The following is a 21265-nucleotide window of genomic DNA, read 5'->3' on the forward strand; positions in this document are numbered from 1 at the left end:
CTCACTGCTGCAGGGACACCCCAAATTACACAACCACCCCTTTGGAGCTGGTCCCAGACACATTTGAGGATGTTCAGAGCGTGTCAGGGCCCTAATTTTTGGAGACTGTCCTTGTTTCATAGAATCACAGCTTGGAAAATCTCTAAGATCCTTGATTTCAGCTGTTTTGGCTGGGCTAGAGTTAATTTTCTTCCTAGCAGCTGGCAGAGTGGCTAAATCAGGATGGAGACATATCTCAGTGTAGTCAGGACAATAATTTTGAGCCCTGTGTGAGTTTTGACTGGAATTTTAACTGCACAGAGAGCTCTGTGCTGTGGCTGGGGTGTCCCCTTGTCCCTTCCCCTGTGGCATGAGGAACCTACATCCCATTTTTACCTTTCTTAACAAATGAAATCCCTCTGTTTTGCTGCATCCACCCAGAAGCTCAGCTTATGGGAAATGCATCCAAGGATGGGTTGAACTCACAATTTAGCAAAATACACCCCATGTGCTGTTTTAACTTCAGCTTCAGGCTTCTTCCTTCCAGTTTTCCTTCCCCCTGAATTTAAGGGACGCTCAGGAAGATGTGGCAACCCCAACCCAATGTCTCAAGGATGGGAGAAGAGAAGCATTTCTGGCCATATGGATACTCCAAGTCCAACCTCATGAATAAAGCCCCATTCTAACAAATTCAAAATCTCACCCAGGGCAGAGAAAAGTGCAGGGCTGAGTGTGGGAAGAGGTGGTGAATGGGACTTGGGTTTATTTTGGGAGGAAATCTGGAGTTTGGTGGCTTGAAACACAGAAAGAGACAGGATCCTGACACCTTCACCTTCAGGAGGAAGGATGGGGAGCCTGAATTTGGTGTCTGGCCCTGGAAATGCAGAGGTGGCAGAGCTGCATCCCAGTAATTCTCAGTGATTTGGCCACCCTGACCCTGGGTGCTTCAGGCACTGAATGGGCCCTGTCCTGCCACTCCTCTCCAGCTCCACTTCAGCTCCCTGAATTATTGATGGCTCTGATGCAGGAGTTTATAATTAGCTCCCCAGACCTTCTCCCTGTGGGCTGGAGCAGGGAACACACTTTCCTTTTCAGTGGTTTTGCTCAGAGTTGAGCAGATTGAGGAGGGAGGAGGGGAGTAAGGGATGGATGGAGATTTTGGGGGACATTGAGGGTGAATTTGAGTGCATGGAGTGGTTTGAGAGTGGCCACCTTCAGGGCAAGGGCTCTAGGGAGAGCCTGGGCTGTCTGAGGGGTGCTGAACCCAACCTGAACAGTGTGGAAGCTGTGCCAGGAGCTGGGAGAAGGCAAAGGGTCCTTGTGTCACCTTTAGGGACCTCCTCAGCCACAGTGTTCATGGATTTACAGGTCAGAGGGAGAAAAACACTGAGCCCCAGCTGCTCAGGGAAAGCCAGGCTTCATCTGCAGGGGACAAAGAGCTGTGTTTGTGTGTGTCTGGATATAGAAAATGATGGGTTAGAGCCACAGCTGGGCTGCAAAGGGGCAGGTCAGTATCTCAAAACTCTTCTTTAAGAGCCATTCATAGCCTAAAAATGGCTCCAGTGATTTCTAAGAGGTCTGGGTGCAGCAGCACTCATTCTCTGAAACCTCAATCCCAATAAAAACAGGAGCACAAATTCCCTGGGGTTCTGAGGTCAGAGGCACCAGCCCTCAAATTTTAGTCTATGAATGGCTTTGTGAAAACCAGGCAGTGTGAGCTGAGTTTAACCCAGAATGAGCTGCAGCAGAGAGTGGCACCTGCAGAGTGCCTTGGCTCCCAGAACTCTAATTCTGAATTAGTTGTGCTGGGAATATTCTGTTTATATGTTTATAACACTTCCCTGGAAGTGTCCAAGGCCAGGTTGGAGCAACCTAGAACGATGGAAGGTGTCCCTCAATTATAATATAATATAATATAATATAATATAATATAATATAATATAATATAATATAATATAATATAATATAATATAATATAATATAATATAATATAATATAATATAATATAATATAATATAATATAATATAATAATTACTTATATATTATTATATAATATATATTTATATAATTATTTATATATTATTATATATAATATATATTCTATTCTATTCTATTCTATTCTATTCTATTCTATTCTATTCTATTATTATGCTATACCAAACCTATACTAAAGAATAGAGGAAGAATACTTACAGAAGGCTTAACAAGATAATAATGAAAAACCTGTGACTCTCGCCAGAGCCCTGACACAGCTGGACTGTGATTGGTCATTAAGACAAAACAGTTCACATGAAACCAATCAAACGACCACCTGTTGGATAAACAATGTCCAAACCACATTCCAAAGCAGCAAAACACAGGAGAAGCAAATGAGATAATTATTATTTTCCTTTTTCTCTGAGGCTTCTCAGCTTCCCAGGAGAAGAGTCCTGGGCAAGGGGATTTTTCAGAAAATGTAGTGGCGACATCCTTGCTCCAAGGTGGAATCACAGAACAGTTTGGGTTGGAAGAGATGTTAAAAACTCATTCCAACCATGTGCCATGGGTAGAGGCACCTTCCACTACCCCGGGCTGGTCAAAGCCAACGGAATCTGGCAAGTAATTCTCTGGGCTACTTCAAAAATGGATGGAGATTAAGGAATTCCCTTTCTTGGATGAGACAAGTGCTTGACTTTTGATCAGGACTCCTTCCAGGGAGATGCAGCAAGTCAAAAGGAATAAAGACAGGGAAGTATCACATCTCAACAAGAAGGAAATTAGTTGTCTTCAGTCCCAGAAAATCTTGTCTTCCCCAGTACGGTGACAAGGGCTCTGCCTTGGGGAAAAGCTGGTGCTGGGCTCAGCCTGGGCAGTACTGAGGCCACTCTTGCCTGTTCCAGGTCACCCTCCACTTTCCTTGGGGACTCCAGCATCAAGATCTGGCTTGAAACAGCAGCAACCAGGCTCTAGCAGGAAACTGCATCTATTTATAGGGTATCTGCATAGTTTAGGGCAGAGCTGACCCGTGGCTGACCCTTGTATCCCATTCACAGCACAGGCTGAACAGGGAACAAGCCACTTTCCCCCAGCACCACCAAGAGCCCATCCTGCCCCAATCCCAACCCCTTGGACACCCTCACTCTGCCCTCAGAGGTCTCACTATCCCCCGCTTGCTTCAAGATGTACATTATATATATATATTTAAGCACATTCCTTAGAAATTGTCCCTTTTTTGAGAAACCTGCCATAATTAAAGAGTTGATTTAATTTCAGTGGCACAGGAAAGGCTGCAGGCAGGCTCAGGGCTGTGCTCCTGCTCTGCACCTGCTCACCCCAAGCTTTGGGCAGAGCTTTGGCCAGGCTGAATCCCACTGACCCAAAAACCGCCTGTACCTGTGCACAAGGGGGTGGTGGACTGAAAATAATGGGCTTTTTTTTGGGAAAAGGAAGATTTTCCTGATGACACCTGCAGGGTTTGGACCCTTGTATCCCATTCACAGCACAGGCTGAGCAGGGGACAAGTCACTTTCCCCCAGCACCACCAAGAGCACATCCTGCCCCAATCCCAACCCCTTGGACACCTCTCACTCTGCCCTCAGAGATCTCACTATCCCCTGCTTGCTTCAAGATATTCATTAAATATATATATTTAAGCACATTCCCTAGAAATTGTCCCCTTTTTTGAGAAACCTGGCATAATTAAAGAGTTGATTTAATTTCAGGCTGAGGGCTGTGCTCCCGCTCTGCACCTGCTCACCCTGAGCTTTGGGCAGAGCTTTGGCCAGAGCTTTGGCCAGGATGAATCCCACTTACCCAAATACTCACTGTACCTGTGCACAAGGCAGTGATGGACTGAAAATAATGGGCTTTTTTGCGGAAAAGGAGGATTTTCCTGATGTCACCTGCAGGGTTTGGATGGAGAATTCTGATAAAACCTGTGGCTACCCCATCCTTGGAAGTGTTCAAGGCTAGGCTGGATGGAGCTTGGAGCAACCTGGGATAGAGGAAGGTGTCCCTGCCCATGGCAGAGGGTGGAACTGGATGATCTTTAAGGTTCCTTCCAACCCAAACCCTTCTGTGATCCTCTCTCCATGTCATGAGCGTCATAGTGGGGTGAAAAGACAGAGATAAGGATGCGCAGCCATGGAACCAAGCAGGGATAAAGAGGATTCCTCATCCTGTGGCACAGGAACCCCAGGACAGCTGGGGCAGAAGGTGATGGACACGATGTGGGTGTGGGACTTGAGACCCTCACATGATGCTGCCAGCTTGGATTTATGTGTAATTTCTGCTCCCTCAGGGCAGGGAAATAATTGGAAAAACCTCTCAAGGCACTTTGCAGATCTCCTTATCTGCATTTCTGAAGGGCCTGCCAACCCACAGCCTTCCACCCAGCTGGGAAAAAACCCAGAGATGAGTGGATAAGGGAGCAGAGGGGGAGAAGTTCAGGGCACAGGTCATGGGAGCCCATAATAAATAAACAAGGCTTGTTTAGGAGATGATTTATGCTGCACTAACATTGTCCCCAGTCTCCCACTCATCACTGAGAGCTAATTACCCTTCCTGGAGCCATCAGACTTCCCTTTGCATTTCCATACACTGGACATGACCTGGCAGCTGGGGGCTGGGGCTGACCTTTCTGTTTCGGTTCCTTTCAGCTTTCCTGCTGTAATTGCTCCTGCAATTCCACGCTAATGAACTGTGTCCTGCCCTCTGAGGAGCTCTGGGTCCCTGCCACGCTTCCTTCAGGGAATGTGGGATTGATAGGAGGTGAAGTCCCATATAAATCTCATATAAAGCACTGTGAAAATGGAGTGGGGGTCATTATTGTGTTTGCATCAGCAGAGAGGGCTCCTGAAGGCTGGGAGATGGATGTGGCAGATCATGGACATCTCCAGCTGAGTTGTTTTCACCATCATTTTTTATGAAAAATCTCTTTGCCCAGGATTTCTTCTCCTGGGAAGCTGGGAAGCCTCAGAGAAAAAGGAAAACAATAATTATCTGATTTGCTTCTCCTGTGTTTTGCTGCTTTGGAATGTGTTTGGACATTGTTTACCAACAGGTGATTGTTTGATTGGTTTCTGCTGAATTATTTTGACTCAATCATGGCCAAGCTGTGTCAGGACTCTGGGGAGAGTCATGAGTTTTTCATTAATATCTTTCTAGTGCTCTGTCTGTATCCTTTCTGTATTCTTTAGTAAAATTTAATACAGTATTCTTTTATATAATATAGTATTTTAAAATAATAAATTAGCCTTCTAAGAACATGGAGTCAGATTCATCATTTCCTTCCTTTGTCTGGAAACATCAAAAATACAACAGGTTGTGACACTTCCTCTCATGGTTTTGGTCCCACTGCAGGCAAAATAAAGGGGTTTTGCCTCAAATCTTGAAGGGAAGTGTCACAGACATCTTTTATGAAAAATCCTTTCCTTAGAATTTTTCCTCCTGAGAAGCTGAAAGGCCTCAAGAACAAAATGTAAACAATGGTTATCTGCTGCTGTGGAATGCAACAGGTGCATCTGTGATTGATCTTGTGTGGTTGTTTCTAACTAATGACCAATCACAGTCAGCTGGCTTGGACTCTCTGTCAGAGCTACAAGCCTTTGTTATCATTCCTTCTTTTTCTATTCTTAGCCAGCCTTCTGATGAAATCCTTCCTTCTATTATTTTAGTATAGTTCTAATATAATGTATATCATCAAATAATAAATCAAGCCTTCTGAAACATGGAGTCAGATCCTCGATTTTTCCCTCATCCTCGAACCCCAGTGAACACCGTCACAGGGAAGGATGGTGGGGAGTCTGGAACCAGGACTGCTTCCCCATGGCTGGTCTGTATGGGCTCTCAGATGTGGAGCTCCCTTGACCAAGCCAGGGTCTCACAGAGTCACAGCATGGCTTGGGTTGGAAAGGACCTTTAAAGGTTATTTATTTCAACCCCCTGCCATGAGCAGGGACACCTTCAACGACATCAGGACCTGCCTGAGGACACTTTTCATGGTGGAGAGCAGCAGTCCCTCCTCTCTTTGCCCTTTAATTGGTGGAAGCCCAAGGCTCCTTGGGCCACCTTTGCTGTGTGGTGTCTCAGTGGGGAAGCTGGGTCCCTGAGCAGGGAAGGGTTTGCTTCATGCCAGACTTACATCAAATGGGAGCAGCGGGCCAAATTCCCTCCCCAAATCCATTCCATTGGAAAAGGTCCCCTTTTCTGACCTCAACAACACCCCATGGCTCCTGAAATCTTAATTTCCACCAACCCACTGTGCACCCAGGAAAAATGACTCCTGAAAGTTTGCAGGAAACACAAAATACAAGGATTTTTTGCATGTCTGCATCTGGAAGGGGTTGATTTGGGGTTTTAGAGGCTGAGGGGCAGCCCTGATTCACCTCACTGATGTGGGTGCAGGGTCTGACTGGAGGAGAGGAGCCTGCACCAACCTGGAGAAAATGCTTGCTAACCCCAGGGATTTATTTAGCCATCAGTAGAGGACATTTGGGGGTTGTAAATATAACCCCAACCTTGGTTTAGCTCCAGGGCAAAGAGCTACTTAGAGCAGAACATGGGCAGATGGAAATCACGTGCATGGGGACAGGGATGGGACTGGTTTCCTTTGTGGTGGGAAACCAGGAGGAGGCACAGGAATCCCTGGAATTGCATGAACTGATCTCACCACTCTCAAACCTGGAGCCAAGCACAGCTGAGAGCATTCAGACGTCTCATTTGGGAAAAATTATCCCTATAAAGGCAAACCACAAAGCCTTGTTAATAGGAACACACCAGGCAAGGTTTAAGGACCTGGAGAATGGATTGCAGAGAATTATGGAATCATGGAATAGTTTGGATTTGAAGAGATGACCCTTTTAAAGGTGATCCAACCCAAAAAAACTTCCAGGTTGTTCTGATCCCTGTCCAACCTGGCCTTGGGCACTTCCAGGGATGGGGCAGCCACAGTTTCTCACCTTTGCCAGTGTTTTACAATGCTTATTGTAAAAAAACCCACCCTCCTAATCTAATCTAATCTAATCTAATCTAATCTAATCTAATCTAATCTAATCTAATCTAATCTAAATCAACCCTTCTTCATCTTAAACCCATCACCCCTTGTTCTGTCACAACAGGAGGAGGCAAAGCTAAAATATCCTTCACCAAGAAGGATTTGGCTGTGCCTCAAAATATTCTTGAATTTATCTGCTGTTTCCTTCTGCTTATTCACCAGCACTGAATTTCACTGCCACAGAATAATCCAGCAACTTCATATCAGCTTTTAGCAGGTACAGCACCTTGCAGCAAGGAAGTTGCCCCATTTTTGGGAAGTAAGTCCATTTTTAAGCACTTTCCCAGGTGAGTTGAGCCTGGGTGGAAAACAGGGTTCCAGTCAGTCTCTGGGAAATGCCAACACCTCCTCCAGCTCCTGGACACAGCCTTGGCTCCTGTCCCTCCAAAATGCTGCTGCCTCTGAAGCAAGGATGGGGACAAGGAGTCCTTTCATATTTCGCAGGAGAAGGAAGCAGGGCCAAAATGCAGAACAACCAGATTTTCCACATTTCTGGGCCAGACAGGTGGAAAACAGGACTGCCAGCAAAGTAGGGAGGGAAACCCAAACACCTTTGGTGCAGTGTTTCATGGTGCTCCAGCCAAAATTGAAATTCTTGCAACTGAAGGTTTTAAAATTGCTCTTCCTGAGGCTGGAGATTGATGGGTTCATTCCTTCCCTTCCCAAGTGTAATTTCTCTTATTCTGACCCTATTGTAGCAGCTCTAAGTGTCTAAAATATCCCAATGTCTGGGATATTTTAAACATCAGATTCAGGGGCTGACTTAAAGCTTTAGTTCATGCTGCAGTGTGATGCAGGAATGGTTGCAGGTGATTTCTGTCTGGCTTTCTCCACAGACCAAGAGGTTTCCATGGAAAGATGTGAATTTGCCCCTCCTCAGAATTCACTTTACCCTTTCCACCTGTAACACCTGCTTTGCTTTTGGAAAATTGCTGCAGTATCCCAAGAGATCCCATTCCCACCTTTGAAGAGCCTCCTGCAAGGCTTTGCCAGGACCTTTCTGCATGAGTGGTTCCAATTTATTCCGGGTATTGGTGCCACTGACGTTCAAAAATTATCTGGAAAAGTTTATCTTAAAAAAGAAACCAACCACCAGATGCAGCCCCCAGGGTGAGAGTTTGTTCCTGGCCTGGTGGCTGGTAGTACTTATTTTATTAATACAAACCACAGCAGCAATTTAAAATCATGGAATAATTCAGGTTGGAAGGAATTCATGGAGCTCATCTCATCCCATGCCTTGATCAGTGCAGGCCTAATTAAAATCAGGTGTTCCAGATTGCAAGGCAAGATGTTTTCTATTCCTATCTGTATGGCAGATTATCTTTTGTCAAGTGGGCAGTTTGCCTTATCTCTTTGAGTGACCACATTCACTCCTCCCTCGGAAGGGGACATCTGCTGATAACAGCTATTCAATGTCACTGCATGGCTGATAGGAACTACAGCATCCCATTGGGAGATGCTTGACCCAGAGGGAGGAGCCAAGCATTCCACCCTGGATATAATCTGGAGATTCTGGAATAACTGCATGGCTTCTCCACTGGATTTCCCAGTGGAACAGCAGCTGCCTCTTCTTCCACTGGGTTGTCAGAGGAAGAATACACCTTTTTCTACAGGATGCCTGCTCCAGCAGAACCCCACCTGACACCAGAGGAGGGCTGCAGCCACATTTCCAATTGGACTGCTGCCAACACCCTGACCAAGAGTGTCAGGTTGTGTTCTGACGCTGTCAGTGTTGTTCTAGTGTACTGCATTGTTTGTTTTATCCTTTTTTTTTTCTCTCCCCTATTGAAGAACTGTTATTTCCTGCTCCCATATTTTTGCCTGAGAGCTCCTTTATTTCAAATTTATAGCAATTCAGAGGGGTGGGGAGGGTTTAAATTCTTCATTTCAGGGAAGGCTCCTGCCTTCCTTAGCAGACACTTGGCTTTCCAAACTGAGACAGAAGGTCACTGAGGGCCATGTCTAGGTGGGTTTTAAACACCTGCAAGGCCATGAAGGAGGATGAAGAAGGGCCTGGCCATGTTGTGTGAAATTTTGGGGAAGAATGGATGCCTGTTCCCCATGTCTGGCATAGTTTCTCTGGTCTATCATGGAGCCAGGCAGGGGCAGTGATGAATAAATGCAGCTCTGGTACTCCAGTATTGGGTGGGGAAATGGTAATTTAAATTCTCTTCACAGTCCTGGGCTTTGGAGATTTGTCTTCAGAGAGCTGGGGGTGTTCACCAGGAAAGGAGAAGGCTCCAGAGAGACCTCAGAGCTCCTTCCAAAGCCTAAAGGGGCTCCAGAAGAACTGGAGAGGGGCTGGGGACAAGGCATGGAGGGACAGGACACAGGAATGGCTTCCCACTGCCAGAGGGCAGGGATAGATGGGATATTGGGAAGGAATTCCTGGCTGTGAAGGTGGTGAGGCCCTGACACAGGGTGCCCAGAGAAGCTGTGGCTGCCCCTGGATCCCTGGAAGTGCCCAAGGCCAGGTTGGGATAGTGGAAAGTATTCCTGCCCATGGCAGGGGGTGGAATGGGATGAGCTTTAAGTTCCTTCCCAACCCAAAACATGTTGGAGTCAGACTGCAAGGGACTCACATTCCTGACAGGAAATATCCCCTGATATTTGTCCATCCAGCCCCCTGGGGCTGGACAAGCTGTTCCAGAGCTCTCTCCCTGCAGGACTGGTTTCCAAGGGCTGTGGCAGAACAAGGGATCTGAGTGGCATGTGCTGGATGGGAGCCACCAACCTCCAGCCAAGGGACACGTTCTGCTCCACCAATCTGTTCCCTCTTTTTCCTCATTAACGCTCCTTCCACGCTCCACAGTTGTGATTTGAATAATTTGGACTGATCAGTGTTTACACAGCAACACTGGGAGGAAAATGAAACCACACCAGAGCCAGCAGCCAGCTCCAGGCTCTGAGACACCATTTTTGGGGGGATTTATAAAGAAAGCAGCCCGCATGACCTGCAGATCTTTGTCACTTGCTTGCCTTCAGGTTTGGTCACCCGAAATACGTGAGAAATCACAGCCTTGGCTGATTTGGGGGTGCAGCTCTCAAAGAGAAGGGGTTTTTGAAGGTTTTAAGTAGAACTGGTTGCTGGCTGAAGGGCAGGAGATGTTTCAGTGTTGGCACTGAAGGAAGGATAGGGTTGGCAGTGCCTGAGATTGTTTGTGTTCCTTAAAGCACAGATCCAGCAACCAGGATGTGCCTCTGCCCTCGTGCTCAGCACCTGGAACATTCCAAACCAGGCCAGGATGGGGGATATTCACAGCCATGGGAGCCGACAGGGACAGAGGAGAGAAAGCAGTGAAAAATTGCACCTGGGAGATAAAAGGGACTGAAGCAGGAAAGATAAGGGTTGTGGGAATATCTTGGAGTCTTGTGTAGATGCTTAAAAGCAGTCTTGGAGCTGTGGGAAACAAACGTGAGCTCTGAAAAGATTCACCTATTTCATGGAGCCTCTTTGCCTTTTTTCCTGATCAGAGGTGATGTTTCAAAGGTTGGTGGGGATGCAGAAACCCTTTCAGAGAACCCTCTGCCTTCCTTCATCTCTGAAGGCTGAGAGGCCTTATCAGACCTTTCTTTGGAAGTGGACGTCCTGCTTCCACCTCCAAAGGTGCTGATGGAAACTGTGATCCTTGAAAATGTTGTGTGCAAAGCCAGGAAGGTTCCTCCTCCCTCCTCCTCCTCGCTCTGCTTTGGGCATTGACCACTTCTGCTTTTTCCTGGTATTTGTGGGGCTCAGCACTTTGAGCTGACTCAGGTGATCACAGAAATGACCTTGTAGATCCAAATTGGGGGTGGCCACTTGGAGAAGGCTCCAGGGAGAGCTCAGAGCCCCTTCCAGGTCCTAAAGGGGCTCCAGGAGAGCTAGAGAGGGACTGGGGACAAGGGATGGAGGGACAGGACACAGGGAATGGCTTCCCACTGCCAGAGGGCAGGGATGGATGGGATATTGGGAAGGAATCCTTGGTTGTGAGTACTGAGGTCCTGGCTGAGGTTTCCCAGAGAAGCTGTGGCTGCCCCTGGATCCCTGGAAGTGTCCAAGGCCAGGCTGGACAGGGCTTGGAGCACCCTGGGATAGCGGAAGGTGTCCCTGCCCATGGCAGGGGTGGCACTGGAGGAGATTTAAGGTCATTTCCAACCCAAACCTTTCCATGGGTCTGTGAAACTCCCTCAAGGAACACTTGCAGGGAGGATATTTCAATGCAGGAGGAGAATCTCAATAACCTCAATGGAGTTTTGGAGCTCCACCAGTTCACTCAGTTTGAGCTCTGGGTGCAGCAGCACTGGTGAGATCCCCTGCACAGGATTCCCCACCCCAGGGATGGGGTGAACACAAATATTTGGGGATCCCTTTGTGCTTTGATTCCTCTTGTATATTCCCCTCTCCTCCAAATCCACCCTGCAACCACTGACATTCACCTGATGAGAGCATTTCCACATCGTCCCTCTCCTGTAGGCTCCAAGCAACCTGGAAAACAAGGATTTAACAGAAACTGAAATAATCAAACCCAAAGCCCTTCAAAGCTGATATTTCATCTGAGGAAAGGAGCAGCTCCCAAGCAGGAGCAGCTCCCAAGCAGGAGCAGCTGGGAGTGTGATCTAAGCGCTGACATTATCCTGGGGATGCTCTGATCTCTGTCAGTGAGCTGAGGGCAAAACCCTTAGAGAACTAAAGAAACCTCTCTGTATTTATTTATTTATCTGGCGCCGTGTGCGTGGGCAGGTTTGTTTGTGTGTGTAGGGATTTCTGAGGGAACATAGCCTTGGATTTCCTTGCTGGCTGGGTTTTTTAATTGTTTTTATTTTTTTTCTTGAAAAGATCAGACTTCACTCTTCCAATTTAGGAAGATCTGAGTGCTGGCAGTGACCAGACCCCCCCAGCTGCTTCCTCAGCATCTCTGAGAATGGTTGAGCAGCCTCTGGCTATGGCTGCGTGTCCAGATCCTCTCTAAATGAAGGGAGAGCCCACATTCCTGCTTTTTCCTCTCCTGCCAGCACACCATACTGCCAAGGAAATGCAAAATCATCCCTTCCTGGCAGCAAGGATTAAAAACCAGCTCGTGTAGACAAATGACACCGGGCTCTGCTTGTTCATGGCTCAGCAAACACTGATGCTCTGCTCATAATGCACATGGAGCTGGAATGCTGCTCCCAGGGGAAATTCTGATCCCATGAGCTCTCAGCCTCCTCAGTTTTCCAAGGTCTCCCTCCCTGCAGGATTTCTGGGCACTGTGAGGTGTCTTTGCCTTCCCCCATCTGCCTCCCTGCTCCCCAGATGGGCTGTGGGGTTGATCCCTCAGGTTTGAGCTTTTGTGTTTTTCAGATTCTGTGCTGCTTCAGTGTGTACTTCTGAGCTTCATATCAGGGATGGTGAGCTCTCTGCACTGAGTAGGGAAACAAAACAATTCCTTCTCCAGCTGGGGACCAAGGAGAAATGATCCAAATTTCAGGCCCAAGAGCACAAACAACGTGGGCTGAAGAGAGAAAAACAAGAAGAATGGGACTGAATAACTTAAAGCTGTAACTGGACAATTAACTCCAATATGCAAATGGACCAGAAATTATAAAAATGAGACATCCTATGACTGGTCATCCATTTTGTGACTATTTTGGGTTCATCTTGGGTGCAGGCCTAGCTGGGCTCTTGCGCTGCCCAAGGTGGATCCATTGAGGCCTTTTCATAAATCCCTGGGATGCTGTGTCCAAACCCCACTGGCCACACCAGGTGCCAATATCAAAATCCGAGCACCCAGTGGTTTGACCACAGCATCCCAGAATTCCCACTTCTTCCTGGTCAAACCACCACACCTACTTTATTCTTTAACTCCATCTAGTCTTGGTTCTAGCTCAGCCTTCTCAAGGCATCAAGGTCCCTCAGGATGTGATTCCACACAATTTAGGAGGAGCAGCATCAGCCCCAAGAGGGACTGGGAGGATCAGAGTGGTGCAGGCAGGAGTGGATGTAGGAAATCTCTCCAGGATCACAACACAGTCCCTTGAACCCACACTGGCCAAAGAGATGCTTTTTAGGGAGAGGTGGTTAATCCATGGGCAGGAGCTTTCCATGGGATCATCTTTGAGTGCTTCCTTAGCATCCTCATCCCTGGAGAAGATAACTCCTGGAGTTAGGGATGGTAAAGAGGACACCCCAGCCTGGTCTTTAACAAACATTTATGGCTTTGCTGTATTTCTCACCCTTTCCCCTGTGGTAATCACACATCCTCTGAACAGAGAGAGACATAGTTCTCTCCCAGGATTTTCCTGGGAAGCTGTGAGAAAGCTCAGAGAAAAGAATGAGAAACAATTCTTACCTCCACTTGCTGCACCTGCTGTTGTGCACATGTAGAATGTGTTATGGAGGTTTGTTTACCAAAGAGTGATTTCTTAACTAGACACCGGGGGTGGTGTTTAGATTTCAATTGACCAATTGGATCTGTCTGTCTGTATCAGACTGTCTACAAGGTCAATGTTTTTTTCTTAATAGGATAGTATAGTAAAATTAAGCAATCAATCAGCCTTCTGCAATCATAGAGTCAATGTTCATTATTCCCCATTCAGGGCCCACTGCTACAATATTCTCCAACATCCTGATATTTTCCAATGCCCACTGTGCCAAGAGCTATTTCATGTTACTTATTAACAGCAAATTCATGGTTTTAAGCTGATTCCCTGAGGGTTTCATCCCTTGTTCTGAAGGATTTGGGGGAAGATGGGTTTGTAGTTGTTATACCCAGCTCCCCTGTCCTGGGCCAGGGGACAGGGCTAGGCACTGGTCATCTCACTGGTGTGGATGTTATCAATGTCCAGCATGTGTTAGATCCTGGAAATATGGAATATTTTGGGTTGGAAGAGAAAGTAAACATTATCTCTATATAACCCCCTGCCATGAGCAGGGACAACTTCCACTATCCCATGCTGCTCCCAGCCCCATCCAGCCTGGCCTTGGACACTTACAGGGATCCAGAAGCAATCACAGCTTCTCTGGGCAACCTGTGCCAGGGCCTCAGCACCCTCACAGGGAAAAATTCCTTCCCAATATCCCACCCAAATTTCCCCTTTTTCACTTTGAACCCATTCTCCCTTTTCCTGTCCCTCCATCCCTTGTCCCTAGTTCCTCTCCAGGTCCCCTGGAGCCTCTTTGGGCTCTGGAAGTGGCTCTGAGATCTCTCTGGAGCCTTCTCCTCTGGAGGCTGAGCAGTCCTACCCTCTCAGTCTCCTCTGGAAAACTGCCTGATGGAAAAGCACTTGAGAAACATTTGTGGGAATGTGCCATCTCTGAGGTTCACTGCTCCATCCAGTCTGGCTGGGGTGAGGAGGTTCCAGAGTTGTTTGGAGGGAAGAGGGGGTGGGTGACAGCAGGATGCACAATCAGCATCATCCTCAAGTGCTGTAGGAATAAAACAAACACTCCAAAAGCAGCTTGTGCATCAGCAATCCAAACTGACACCAGGAGAAGGGAAACCAGGACAACTGGGAAATTTCTACAAGGCGCAATTAATCAGACCCAAAAAACAAACCACAGCTCTGCCTCTGAGGCAGCAGGAGAAGCAGAGAAGCAGAAAACGAGGCTGAGCCTCTCCCTTTCCCCACATCCAGCATGCAAATCCATCCTGAGCAATTTCTGGAGCAGCAGAAGGTCAGTAATTGATTTGGAGACCCGAATTTCTGACTGCATCACCATGCAGATGTGTTTCCCAGCCTGGCTGGCGGCTGTGCAGCTCCCACTGCAGCAAATGATCTCGGAATACCAATGGAGAGAGGAAGGAGCACTCTCTTCCCTTGATGGAGGAGCAGTGGGGAGATGCTGGGGAAGCTGAAACAGGAAAGCCTTATAAATATGATTGTCTGGCAAAAGATTTTGAGAATATAGAAACTATAAGTGAGACTGAAATGAAAGCAAGCTTTGAGATCCCTCAGTTACTGAACAATGGGAAAGCAATGGTGTGGCCAGTGAAGGTAATCCCCTTTTGATGAAACAATCCTCTCTGCTTGCAGAGAGGTCCAAGGGTCAGAGCAGACCCTGCTAGCTTGGCAGAAGGGGTCCAAAGAGGAGTTTTTAGGGTTAAAAATGTAGCACAGCATGGTAATGTAATGATTCTTATAGACTGTATGTAAATGTTATAGGATTTGTATATTGTACTAGATTGGCTAGTGAAAATTAGAATATTCAACACAGAAGATTTATGTATTCATTGTAAAAAAAAGAACCTTGCTCTCTTACCTTTTTTACTCCCTTACTCACTCACTCTCTCATCCTCTCCACCCCTCTCTTCTCTCAGGCCTGCTCTGAGCTGTGGCTGGCAGCTCCCAGCAGGGCCCTGCACCCAGGCCCTTTGCAGTAAACCCCAAATTCCACCACCTGCCTTCAGAGATCTCTGCTCTCCATCCTTCCCAACTGTTCTACCCCCCAGTGCTTCTACAGGAGACAAAAACCTTTCCAAGATGAATTAACGCAGTTTTGTCTGGGGTTGCAACCCTCCTTCCCTGCCTCCCTTCACTCTTCAGGGCAAAATGATTATTCAGGGTTCCCTTGCTGGAGTAAAAGGGAATGGGAATGCTGGAGGAGAAGGAGGAGAAGCAGAGAATTCATCTGGGGTTATTTTTAACTTGTTTTGGAAGCTGCTGGCCTTGGAAATGATGCTGCTGTTTCAAAAACCAGAGTGGCTCTGGTCCTTCCCTCTTCTCAGCCCCACAGCTCAGGCATCCTTAGGGAAGAACTGGGAGCACAGTGAGCGTCATTCCAGGGATGAATCCATGGTGTTGTGGTGGGGAATGGCTGCTCCTGGCTGGGGAGGCTGAGCACTGGCCCAAGCACTTAATCTCCCAGCCTGGATTTGAGCAAAAACCTCAAAAACCTCCTGGCTCCTGGGCAGCTGCATCCTCCCCAGGGATTGTGGAGGTTCAAGGAAGGGATGAGAGAAAATCATGCAGGGTTGGTCTATCCATAGGAATTGTGTGAAATCTGACTCAGGAAAACCTCACACTGATGTCAGAAGCTTAAAAGTGAAGATGAGATCCTCCAATATGAGATCCTGAGGAGGCAGGACACCTTCATCTCTTCCCACTGAAATCCTTGGCTGTTGCCATGATGAGGAGTATCCCAGCTGAAGGGCCAGGAAAGGCTCTGGGGTGCTGCCACTCATCCTGCAGGACCTGATGGAGAAACATGGGAAACATTGCACAGGGTGATCCAAACCTCTGGATTTTGGGCTTTGGCACCTGAACTCCACAACTGTGACGGTGTTCACAGGGGTGCTTGGATGAGGGAAGAGACGAGGATCTGACTCCCTGTTTCAGAAGGCTTGATTTATTGTTTTATGATATATATTACATTAAAAATACACTAAAAGAATAGAAGAAAAGGATTTCATCAGAAGGCTGGCTAAGAATAGAATAGAAAGGAATGATAACAAAGATTTGTGGCTCGGACAGAGAGCCTGAGCCAGCTGGACTGTGATTGGCCATTAATTAGAAACAACTCTATGAGACCAATCACAGATGCACCTGTTGCATTCCACAGCAGCAGATAACCACTGTTTACATTTTGTTCATGAGGCTTCTCAGGAGGAAAAATCCTAAAGAAAGGATTTTTCATAAAAGATGTCCGCGACACACAACCTCGGAGTGCAAAGCAACAGCCCATGGAAGTGATGGCATTGGGAAATTTTGCTGTGGTTTTAAGAAGTTCAGATGGCCTCTAAGCCCAGTTTTGTGGGTTTTAAGCCTAGCCTGGCTCCTTAGCAATTCTAGATTTTGCAGCATCAGAATTTGAGGAGTATCTCAGAAGCCATTATGGAAAATCCAGGAATAAAAAAGAATGTGGTGCCCAGAAGAGCTTTGGGCAGTGAGGTTTCCAACCCTCATCAGCTCCTGTGTGCTGCAAGCTTGGAATTTACATGTCTGTGGTGCTCCAAACCCCACAGCAGCCAAGAGGGATTTCCTGGGATACAGCCAATGCAGGATGAGCATTAAATTAAGCAGAGAAATATCTGGGAATGCAACTCAACAGCAGAGCAAGACCAGTACAGCCATTCTTTATTTCTTCTTTAATTATGTCCTTTCTTTTAAAGAGATCCACAGTGGACAGATGGGCTGGGCGAGCTGAGACCATTCCCCACTCCCCCTCATCCCTATCTGTACAAAGAGATGCTGCAGGGAAAAGCAAATATTTGACAGTTTGGGATGTTGGGGAAAGAGAAACCGGAACGTGAGCCAGCAAGCAGCTCCTTACTCAAGCAGAGCTTTCTGTGGCAGGGATTCAGCCCTCCAGAGGGGCTGGAGCAGGGGGTCCTGGAGGCAGCTGGAAGGCAGCATGGAGGAAAAATGAGGAAAAGGAAAAATCCCTTTTCAAGGATGTGCCCTTATCTCAGTCCCACAGCTGAGGGTGTTTCAGAGGAAAAATGGCGTTGGAAGGGATGCTTAGGAGGGGAGAGGAGTATTGCAGACATCTTTTATGAAAAATCCTTTCCTTAGGATTTTTCCTCCTGAGAAGCTGAGAGGCCTCAGGAACAAAATGTAAACATTGATTATCTGCTGCTGTGGAATGCAACAGGTGCATCTGTGATTGGCCCATGTTGGTTGTTTGTAATTAATGGCCAATCACAGCCCAGCTGGCTCGGACAGAGAGCTGAGCCACAAACCTTTGTTATCATTCTTTCTTATTCTATTCTTAGCCAGCCTTCTGATGAAACCTTTTCTTCTACTCTTTTAGCATAGTTTTAATGTAAGATACAGCATAAAATAATAAATCAGCCTTCTGAAGCACGGAGTCAGATCCTCGTCTCTTTCCTCATCCAAGAACCCCTGTGAACGTTGTCACAGAGGAGGAATCCTCCCTGGGAGTAAAGAGTGCAAGGAGTAGGCTTGGAATGCTGGTTAAAGGAGGAATTAAAGGAGGAAAAGGAGATTTGGGAATGGAATACGCCATGAGGATCCATCTCCTGGCAGTGGCTCAGGAGGTGTTGTCTCAGTTCCAATGAGGTGCCCTTCACCTGCTGTCCCCAAGGGCAGCCAGCACAGATCTCCTCCCTGCAGCCTGCCTGTGCCGGCACAGGACACTTTTCCCACATTTCTGGTCTGCTGCAGTTCATCCGATCTTTTCCCATCCTTACATCCCTATAGGACACTTTCCATCGTGTTCCCACAGAGATCAAAACTCCAGCAGCCCCTGCTTGTGCACAGAGCACCCTGCAAATGTGGCTGTGCCATTTTCAGAGCTGATATTAAACTACAATCTCTTTTTCTGGATAATAGAGGTATTTTTCTGTGTGGTTTAAGAATACTTGATCATTACTTAATTTGTTTGTTGGGTGACTCTGAGGCAAAGTGATTTAAATTTAAGCCTGCAGGGTTTAGTGAGGCAGCAGGGGTGTCCCCTGTCCCTGGGCATCCCCTGCGGCCACAGAGGCTCCAGGAAGTGGGGACAAGGTGGCTGAAAGTCACAGAGAAATCACACAGCTCATGGGGGACAGGTGCCCAGGGCTGGTGTGCAGCCCCACCCCAGGGAATGGGCATAAATCATAGAGTCTTTGGATAATTTAGGGTGGAAAAGACCTTTGAGACCATGGAGCTCAACAGTTCCCCCAGCACTACCAAACCCACATCCCTAAATGTCACATCCACAGGGATTTGAACCCATCCAGGGGTGGTGATTCCACCCTATCCCTGGGAAGTCTGTATAATAAAATATTTTATAATATTTTTATTTTTGTTTTATAATATTTTTATTTTATTGTTTTTAATAATAAAATTTTATAATTTTAAATACAATTTAATTATGAAAATATAAAATTTTATTATCAAAAATAAAAAAAATTGGAAATCATAGAGGCCAACCGTTCCCGCAGCACTGCCAAACCCACCACTAACCTACGTCCCCAGATGTCACATCCATGTGGTTTTTGAACACATCCAGGGGTGGTCATTCCACCCTTTCCCTGAGAAGTCTGTATAATAAAATATTTTATAACATTTTTATTTTATAAATGATAAAATTTTATTTAAAAATTTAAAATTTTATTATTAAAAATATAAAATTTTATTTCATAATAATAAATATTTTATAATATTTTAATTTAATTTTTATTTTTTATTATATTTTACATTTTTAAGGCTACTGAGTAACTTGTCTATTTGATGTTTTTCATGTTATTTGAATTTTAAGGATTTGCTTGTTATTTAGGTTTTTTTTAAAATATATAAATCTAGGTTTAAAAGACTGCAAATATGAAAAGTGGAGGAATATTGGAAATAATTTATGTTGAAAAAGAGCTTTAAAACCCTTGAGTCCAACCATTCCTCCAGTACTGCCAAACCCACCACTGACCCATGTCCCCAAGTGCTACATCCATCTTTAAGTCCTTCCAGGGCTGGGGACATCAGCACTGCCCTGGGCAGCCTGTTCCAATGTCTGACCACCATTTCAGGGATTAAATTGTTCCTAATATTCAATATTAACCTGCCCTGGCTCAGTTCAGCCCCAGAGCCTGGCTCTGCCCCTCTGGTCTATTCAAGGAAACATCCTGAAAATGACAATGAAAACTTGTGGGGAGCCCCCGACTCAGTGCCAGCCCCACACAAGGGCACAGTGAGACACACACAGGTTTCCACACTGATTTGTACCCTTACAGGAGAGCTTTGGAGGCTTTTCTGGGCTCTGCAGGTGTCCCACAGCTCACACAGACACCCCAAAATCCCCAAATTTCCCCCTCCCAGCACCCATACCCCAAACGGGGCAGAATCAGGGCAGGTCCGAGCCACAGCCAGGAATGAGGCACAGGGACATCATTTCCCAAAATATCCTGTACCAGTTAATTTTGGCCCTTTGCTCTGGCGCATCCTCTGGGCAGATGGTCACAGGACACAGCTCAGGTAGGGAGGCAGCTCCTGCACGCTCCAAATCCTCCCTGTTCCCTCTGCTTCCCTGCAAGGAAGGGGCTGATTAGCACAAAATCCATGGCAACCCGGCCAGCAGCCTCGGAGCCAGCTCCTCGCTCCCTCCCCTGCTCAGGGAGCCTTTGTCTGCTGCTGGCACCTCCCTCAAACCCTCACTTTTTGCGCTCCTGGATTTTGGAGGGAGCAGATTTGCTCCTCTCTGCCCTTCTGGGACAGAAGATTCAGGTTTCTCCCTTAACTGTAAGGGACAATTTTACTCCTTTTCTTATTCCTAGGGAGTTTCTGGAGAAGCCTCAGGATTCAGGTTTGTCCTAGAGATTGGTAAATATCCTGAACTGATTCCCCTAAGGTCTTGATTTCCACCTGCAAACAGCACAGGGGAAAAAAAGAATCAGCCTGTGACTGCAAAAATATTTGCAACAACCACCTGGCAATTACTGATCAGGGTGTTCCCCTGAGGAAAAACCCTACAATAACAGCCAGGTGTGGTGTCCTTTGGGGTTAAGGGCATTTCTGGAGTAATGAAGCAGCATTTTTTCCCTCTGGGACTCACAGAGCATCCTGGCTAAAACCGGCCTGGAGTCCAGTCTGTGCCTTGCCTGAAATATGGAAGTGCCTGCTGAGGATAAATCAGTAGGAAGAGGGGAATTTTCCTTTCCAAGCAAAGCCAGGCTAGAGGGAATCCCCCCAGAACCTCTGATCCCTCTCACCAAGCTCACTCCACACAGGAAAACCATTTTAAAAAGCAGCTCTTGAATCCACCCATGAGGATTTCCTTTCCTTCCCTGAGGGAATCAGCCCCTGCAGGGCATGGAACCCTCCAGGTACCTGCACAGGGGTGAATTGAACTTTTACATCTCATAATGTCAGAAATTCCCACCATTCCCTCTGAAACTTTGCATCCCATAGTGGCACAGATTCCTGCCATTCCCCTGAACCTTTACACCCCCCCCCCCCTGAACCTTTACATCCCATATTGGCAGAAATTGCTGCCATCCCCCTGAACATTTCCATCTCATATTGGCAGAGACCCCTGCCATTCCCCTGCCTGCCTTTCCCCCTGAACTTTTACATCCCATATTGACACAGATTCCTGCAATTCCTCTGAACCTTTACATCTCATTTTGACAGAGATTCCTGCCATTCCCCCGAACATTTACATCCCATATTGGTAGAGATTCCTGCCATTCCCCCTGAATCTTTACATCCCATGTTAAAAATAGATTAGAAACTGTTGTAAAATAGTTGATAGATCATTAAGCATGTGCTGTTAGTTTGGTTATTGTATTGTAAAAGGGGTTTAAAAGGGTATATAAGAAATAAAATATATATTTTATAAGAAACATGGTACTCAACAGTAT

At 46.6% G+C, this 21265-nt stretch overlaps 1 long non-coding RNA gene across 1 annotated transcript; it reads right to left on the reverse strand.

Annotated features, from left to right (window-relative positions):
* Window positions 1–7208: 7208 nt before the first annotated feature.
* On the reverse strand, window positions 7209–19993 carry LOC141728434 (uncharacterized). The gene is made up of 3 exons (XR_012579329.1): window positions 19817–19993; window positions 14215–16163; window positions 7209–11478 (listed from the first exon to the last, which is right to left on the reverse strand). It is a non-coding gene; the product is annotated as an uncharacterized LOC141728434 (long non-coding RNA).
* Window positions 19994–21265: the final 1272 nt, after the last annotated feature.

This window comes from Zonotrichia albicollis, chromosome 3, assembly GCF_047830755.1.
Source record: "Zonotrichia albicollis isolate bZonAlb1 chromosome 3, bZonAlb1.hap1, whole genome shotgun sequence".
NCBI lineage: Eukaryota > Metazoa > Chordata > Aves > Passeriformes > Passerellidae > Zonotrichia > Zonotrichia albicollis.